The sequence below is a fragment of the Sphaeramia orbicularis genome, chromosome 21 (assembly GCF_902148855.1).
Source record: "Sphaeramia orbicularis chromosome 21, fSphaOr1.1, whole genome shotgun sequence".
NCBI classification, from domain to species: Eukaryota; Metazoa; Chordata; class Actinopteri; order Kurtiformes; family Apogonidae; genus Sphaeramia; species Sphaeramia orbicularis.
This window is the reverse complement of record NC_043977.1, coordinates 52,762,978-52,771,155: the sequence shown is the minus strand read 5'-3', so window position 1 is coordinate 52,771,155 and position 8,178 is coordinate 52,762,978. Positions and strand designations below refer to the sequence as shown.

Genomic DNA, 8,178 nt, shown 5'->3' with positions numbered 1-8,178 from the left:
GTAATATAATGAGAATAAAGTCGTAGTTAAAAAAACTCATTTAACAAGAATAAAGTTGTAGTTTTAAAAAAACTCACGATTTAACGAAAATAAAGTGGTAATATTTCAAGAATAAAGTCATAATATAATGAGAATAAAGTCGTAGTTCAAAAACAACTCATTTAGCAAGAATAAAGTCGTAATATTTTGAGAATAAAGTCATAATATAATGAGAATAAAGTCGTAGTTTAAAAAAAAAAAAATTAATGGGGATAAGTAAAAAAAAACTCATTATTTAACGAGAATAAAGTCGTAATATTTCAAGAATAAAGTCATAAATACAGAAAACTGTCCTGTTCTCCTGTTTCTGTCCACATCGCAGCCACATAAACATCAGACTAATCGACACTAACTGCGCCTCCGTGTGCTTTTGTGTCCAGGTTCCTGTCGAGTCGTGGTTTGACGACACATCAGACACGGAGCTCCTGGATCTTCTCCCGTTCTTTGAGAGACTGAGCAAAGTGGATGACATCTACGAGCTTCTCCAGCAGCAGCAGCAGCAGCAGCAGCAGCAGAGCACGTCCTCTTCATAGAAGCAGGATGAGAGGACTCCCAGCGGGGGGGCGTCCTGGGGGCCACGGAGGCTGGTGGGCTACAGGCTCCACGCTGCTTCCCTCTACAAGGACCACGCTGCAAAAAGAGTCCGAGTCAGCAAGGACTCATTTCATCTAGTATTGTGGAGTCAAAGCCGCCTCAGAGTACAACTGAATATGGAAGTAAATCTGTCTCATCAGATTTTGAATTATAAAAGCCACTGAATTTCTAGCACAGAATTTTTTTGTACTGAAATTAAGCGCCTGAATTTTTTTGGCGTCACATGACCAACCTAACGTAACTTGATTGGCTCGCTGGCGGTTCGACTTGAGATAGAATCATTGCTTATCCTTGGTGTCCCAGATGTGTGATCTGAATTTTTGTGATTGAATTTTTTGTATCTGAGTTTTTTTTAGTCTAAATTTATGAACATAGTAAAATTGAGACCAAAAAAAATTCAGATACTTAAATTCAGTCCAAAAAAATTCAGTGCTAGAAATTCAATGGCTTTTATAATTCAAAATCTGATGAGACAGATTTACTTCCATAACTGAATCCAAATAGTGTATTTATTTATTTATTTCTCCCACACTACTAAATTTGAACACAATACAAGATTAAAGGATATTTGTGGATATCTTTTGCAGTGCAGCTAGTGTGTTGTTGTCATGTGACAGCGATAACCTGTGTAATGTGTGCCCTTAAACTAGTTTGTGTGAACATCTGCCCAGTGGTGTTCTTCAAATGAACCACATGAGCCTTTATTTTCTGTAAAATGTAGCATTATATATTTAATATATTACATCTAATGACCTAATATTAGATACTGTAGTGAAAGACAATCATTAATATTAGAGAATTTTGCTTTTCTTTAATATTTTAAGAGGTTTACAGTCGGATTAAAAAGAAACCAAATCTTCTATTATTATTGAAAATAGAACTGCATTAGTAGTAAAATAAAAACACTTGTCACTACGAGAATAAAGTCGTAATATTTCGAGAATAAAGTCATAATATAATGAGAATAAAGTTGTAGTTAAAAAAAAAAAAACAACTCACTATTTAACGAGAATAATGTTGTAGTTTAAAAAAAACTCATTATCTAATGAGAATAAAGTCGTAATAGGCCTATTTAAAGAATGAATTAAATAAATTTTACGACTATTCTCGTTAAATAATGAGGGTTTTTTTTTAAGTACGACTTTATTCTAATATTATGACTTTATTCTCGAAATATTATAACTATTCTTGTTAAATAGTTGTTTTTTTTAAACTACGACTTTAGTCTCATTATATTATGAATTTATTTTCCAAATATTACGACTTAATTCTCATAGTGACAAGTGTTTGTATTTTCTTATGTGGCGCTAATATGTCGTCATACATTAGTTATATAAATATATTTGTTATTTTTAACATCTAACTGGAAATGTTGATCAACCCTTGTTGAATAATAAGTCACCTTTAATTGTCTTCCTACTTACACACCTTTGTCAGGTTTGTGCGTGCTCAGTTGGAGTCTGTCTGCCGTCGTTAGCCTCACAGCGTAATTAAAGACCCTGGGTCTAAAAGTGTTGAAGTCACATTTTTGGACAATTCAAGTTGTGCAGATAAACATGTTGTATTTGTTTAGTCCACCCTATAAATATTTGGGACACTTTTTTTTTGATGACATCAGTATTTTTAGCTCCAGGGTCTTCAGTTTCCTGTTGGGACGCTGACTGGACATTTCACACAGACGTCACGGTGCAGAGGGGACTATTTTTGGACACGTAAGGACTTGTTTTCATGAGGTTTCAGTCTTCCTTTGTGCTATGGGTTTTTCGTTGACTTTGCTAACTGGATGTTGTTGATGTGGAAGGCTTGAACCTCAGCTGATCTGATGAACATTTGGATGTGAAGGTGCTGTAGAAGCCAATAATGAAATAAATCTGCCATTTTTAAAATGTAATAAGCCAATAACGTAATATCTAGCCATCTATGTAATGAAAGTCCTGAACCGATAACGTAATAACTTTTGGCCAGTAATGTTAGAACTAGGGATGTGAATCGAGAACCGATTCTTTTTGAGAACTGGATCCCAGTAGCTCGATTCCTTGGAATCGTTTGCCTGCCTGCTTAACGATTCTGCTTATCAATTCCACCTTCGTTGCGCATGCGCGATGACGTCACGCGTACGCTGCATTGTTTTGGTCAGAACGTAGCCAACATGGTGTTGAGGCAGAAACGGTCTAAACAGACGACACCAGGTCCACTGGAACACTGTCAAAGCTTCCATTTCTTCAAAAGGGTGGAATCCCTCCAATATGTTCAAACATTTGTCCACAGCATGGGATTCATTTACAGCTACATTTACAAGTAGCATATTGGATACGCTACTTAGCAATGCTTGTGAATGTAGCGGCAGAGTGAACACCGGGCCCAGTCCCGGTTCCGGTGCGGGCAACAAACATTGTACCCCCTCAAATACAAGTTTCCAAAGGTAGGGGAAAGGAAATGAGGTGCACAACAGGAGACGAGCTGAGTCGAACTGGTTCCATGTAGTGGAAAAGCGGCAATAGAGGAATTAGTAAAGAGTGTTAAGTTTCACTTTCACTGCCCCCCCCCCCCCCCCCCCGGGCCTGGTGTCGTCTGTTCTTATTATTTGTATATAGTGTATATGTTATATTTCCTGTGCAGATGGAAATATAAAAGACAGTTAATGCAAACACACCCGTTTGTACTTTTTTACTCCCTCACCCAATGAGAATCGATAAGAGAATCAATAAGGAATCACATCGATAAGCAAAATCGATAATGGAATCGGAATTGTTAAATTCTTGTCAATTCCCATCCCTAGTTATAACTTATTGGCTGGTTATTACATTACTGGCCTGGTAAAAAAAAATTCTTTGCAAATGTAATAACTGAGCCAAAACCGTAATAAGTTAACATCATTGGCTTCTACAGGCGCGCTTCGATGCCTCTTCACTTGAATCGGAGCTTTTTCGTATCAGCCTGTATGATCAGAATACAGGGGCGAGTTGTAGCCTCCACAGTGTGTAGATGTGTACATGTGTGGGTTTTTAGTGTGTTTGAGACTGTGTGAGTCTTGGAATTGTAACTTTTTTTTATTGATATTGTATTCAGTAAGAGTAGTAAAGTTGTTACTGAAGTTTTTACATTGTTGTTGTAAACTGTTCCAATTGGAGAAAAAAAAAAAAAAAAGATGAACACAATGTTTTTACCTTGTATCAATAAAGTTTTATTGACACAGGTCATATTTCACAACAGTACAAGTCAAATGGAAAATGGAATATGGAACAGATTTTGTATTAAAACAGCGATCATTCTTTAAGTTCTACTGTCCACTCGACGAAGCATTTCAGTTGATAAAGCATGCCCTGATTCTCAGTCAAGGTAGATCATCAAGTAATTCTGAAGCTATTTCTCTAATAAATTACCTGATTTTTGGCCCAATGTATGTACATTACAAGCCCCATACTACAACTCAAAACGCCCTCATTCAAACTTTATTCAGCAACATAAAAAACAGGTTTATACAAAGGACAACATGATGGACAAAATGATGAAAATGGATGTGAGACGGCTGTGAGTAGTTGGACAAATGTCAGAATCCTTCTTAAAGCTGACACTAGGGATGTAACGATTACCGGTATAATGATAAAACAGAGGTAAACTTCCTGATGGTTAGTATTACTGATTAAATTCTAATTATCGTGATAACCGTGTTTGATTACCGCACTTTGAAAACTAATGGTACTGCTCATTTCCTGGAGAAGCAGCAGCACTCCAGGCACTATCTATCTATCTATCTATCTATCTATCTATCTATCTATCTATCTATCTATCTATCTATCTATCTATCTATCTCTGAAAAAGAAACTCAAACAACTCCAACTTTATATGGAAAATGGTCAAACAGTGTCCATAAGGTGCCATTTTTAATGCACATTTGTATATTTGATTGTTTACATGTTAATATTTCAATGTTTCTGCCAACAGAAAGTAGATTGTGGCTATTATTTAATTTTATTTATTTATTTATTTATTTATTTATTTTTCAACATAGAAATAGATTGAATTATTTCTGTATGTGTGTGTATTAGTACTTTTTGAACATTTTGAGCACAATTTCAACAATACCGTGATAATTTTGGTCACAATAACCGTGATATGAAATTTTCATATCGTTACATCCCTAGCTGACACATGAATATATAAATGGTAAAGACCAGTTTTATTTATTGTAGTTGTAAGGCTACTACTGTCTGACTAAATGAACCTAAATGAGGTTGCACTCACTACTGTGACGGCCACACAAAACCATGCTCTGATACACGGAAATGAAAGATTATAATCAACATACAAACTGCATGGAGGCCGGTTAAGTCAAGTGTCTGCTGTCATTCAGAAGTACAAAGCCAGGGCCACAGTCAGGAGAAAAAAAAGGACGATAAATGATGAGGAAGATGAAAAGCTACAAGAATACTGAAAATAGGCAACAATTTAAAGGAAAAAAATGTTAATATTAAAATAGAAAGTAAAATACATTTCAGGAAAAAAAAAAGCGAAATTTGGCGGAACATTACTAGAAATCATAATTTCTCGATGCAAAAGGCCAAATTAACCCTTTCATGCATGACGTCCACATTTGTAAACACATAGTTGAACTCACTTTCCAAAAGGTTCTAAAGGTCATATTCTCCAAACCACATGGGTCCAGTCTGTATGAGAGCTGCAACCGATTAATCGATTAGGTGCTTGAAGCGAATGCAAAAATTCAGGATTTGATTAATCGACTCAAATTGATTGAAGGGAAATATTCTATTGCAGTTTCCCTGAATTGAAGCTTCTTTGTGCGTCACAATAAGCGTCCGTGTGAAACACAACAGTGGAACCAATGTTTAACAGCAGAGAAATGAAAGAAACAAAGCTTTGATTCAGGAGAATTGTGGTTGAATGATTTTTTTGGATCACTTTAAGTCGAGTAATCGGTTACAGCTCTAGTCTGTATGGTACGAAAGAGGATTAGGGCCACTGGAAAAAAAAAAAAAAATTAAGGTCCAATAAATATATTTATTTTTATTATTCTGAAAAAAAGTCAGAATTGTGAAAAAAAAGTCAGAATTCCAAGAGTAAGTCAGAATTCTGACTTTTTTCTCAGAATGAAAATAAATATATATATTGGACCTTAATATTTTTTTTTTCCAGTGGCCCTAATCCTCTTCCATACTACAGACTCTAAGTCACAGGAGTCAAACATGCGGCCCGGGGGCCAAATCCGGCCCGCCAAAGGGTCTAGTCTGGCCCTTGGGATGAATTTGTGAAATGCAAAAATTACACTAAGATATTAACAATCCTTTTAATTCAGGTTCCACATTCAGACCAATTCAATCTCAAGTGGGCAGGATTCAGTAAAATACTATCATAATAACATATGAATAATGACAACTCCAAACTTTTCTCTTTGTAAACGTAAATATTTTCATGTATTTACACTAAAACAAAGTATAATTTCACAAAAAATCTGAATAACCTGAACAAATATGAACATTTTGAAATGTCTGAAGTGCAACTTTACCAATTTTCTGTCTGTTATTAAATATTGTATGTATTTGTTTATACACTGTGATCTGGAGGTTGTAATTTACATGTGTAAATTATAAACTGAAGCATAATATTGTTAAAATTACACTTATTTATTCAGTTTGTTCATGTTATTCACATCTTTTGAAAGGATAGTTTGTAGATGTAAACCTTTTCGTAATGTAAATTTACTTTTTTCGCTCTAAAATATAGAGAAAAGTTTGGAGTTGACATTATTTATATATTGTTATTTTACTAGTTCGGCCCACTTCAGATCAAATTTAGCTGAATGTGGCCCCTGAACTAAAATGAGTTTGACACCCCTGCTCTAAGTAATACAAGGAAGAAAAGGATCATCTTAAGTGTAGAATGTGGACTGATCTGGGATCTGCTAAAGTGAACCTCCTCAGACCCAGACATGGGTTTACTGTGTTTGTGGACAAGAGTTTCCCAGCTTTAGACAAAAAACAAACTAACAAAAAAAACAAAAACAAAAAACTGTCCACTGTAAAAGACATTCCATAAAAATAAAAAAAAATGTATCTGAAAAAACTGATGTATCATGATGTTTCCATTATAGGCAATTGTTGAATAAAAAAAAAGCTTGTATATTCCTGAGTCTGAGGAGGTTAAATATCTTCTTAATAAAACCATAATAAAAAAAAAATCTTAATACATTTCAACTTTAGGGTAATTTTGAGAAATAAAATCAATGTGAAATATATCTAGATACTTATTTTATAATTCTTGCATGAAAGGGTTAAATTGAGAATAACTGAAAATTTTGGTACTGCAAGAATAAAGTCAGAATATTTTGTGAAAAATTGTGAAAATAATTACATTTTACATTTTTAAAAAAATCAATAATGATTATCTTTATATTTTGATAAAGAATATAATACAATTCTGGAATTTTTCATTTTTTTTTCCCCTCAGTGTGGCCCAAATCCTTAAACCAGGCCGAACAGATAAAAGTTGACTTGCTTTGAGATTGAACTAAAATCATGTGACTGAACTTTCAGAGCTCTGCACTGGATCAAAAACAGCAAAACATATCAGTTATGAAGTACTCACAGTGGAGATTAGACGATGCTACGGCTGCAAACGTACTGCTCTGGTATTGTATTCTAAGTCTACATGTCAGAGGTTCAGTTCTAGAGCAGAACCCAGAAGAACCTGACGTGTTTCATGTTCTAATCGAACTGCAGTTTGGGTTTCAGTCCAGCAGCGTCAAACGTTCAGAACACAGTCACGGGTCAAACTCACACAGGACATTATTTACAACAAAACATTACACCACATACGAGAGGAGGACAAATGTGGTTCCTCAGGGTCCGGTGACTCCAACAGAACTCTGACCCTGGAGGAAACCTGCATGAAAATCCATCACGACCCTGTTTAAACCACATTTAGAGACATACTGTTGGTAAATGGAGAATCAGAAGAACCAGTCCCTGTCCGTTAGCAGACGGTTGGTCAAGGATCGCCTGTGAAATCAGAGCAGAGTAGAAAATAGAACAGAGGTCAAAGGTCAGTGAGTGTGACTTAGAACTTATGTTTAGCTGCCTGCTACAAGTCCCTGCTAAACATGTGGGTAGCCTCATAACAGAAGTGCACAAGTCCAATGTCTGTCGAACAGGGGTCTGGGATCCAAAACAACAAGGAATAATGTCAGAATAGACTTTTATATTATGAGATAAATATCCTATTGATTATTAACATTGATGTTTCTGTGTCTGATCCTCATGAACAGGACATCTGACAGCTGGACACATGATGTGTCCACATATTTATGTCCATACAGTTTAGAAACATCAATATTTCACTGTAGTTTAATGGTAGATTTTTCTTCCTCAGTCAGATGTGATGACAGTAGAGGAGTTAGAGGAGGAAGAAAATTATTATTTACAGTCAGAGAAAGAAAAACAGAGACATTTAGAGGAAGAACATTTAAAATCAGAGTCATGGAGAAAAAAGAAATTGGGTGGTTTTTGGGCGATTATTAAATGGTTTTAG

General features: G+C 35.3%; 1 pseudogene; it reads right to left on the bottom strand.

Moving 5' to 3' along the window:
- Positions 1–6,927: 6,927 nt before the first annotated feature.
- LOC115412075 (obscurin-like protein 1) overlaps positions 6,928–8,178 on the bottom strand; it is a 57,485-nt pseudogene continuing 56,234 nt past the window's right edge.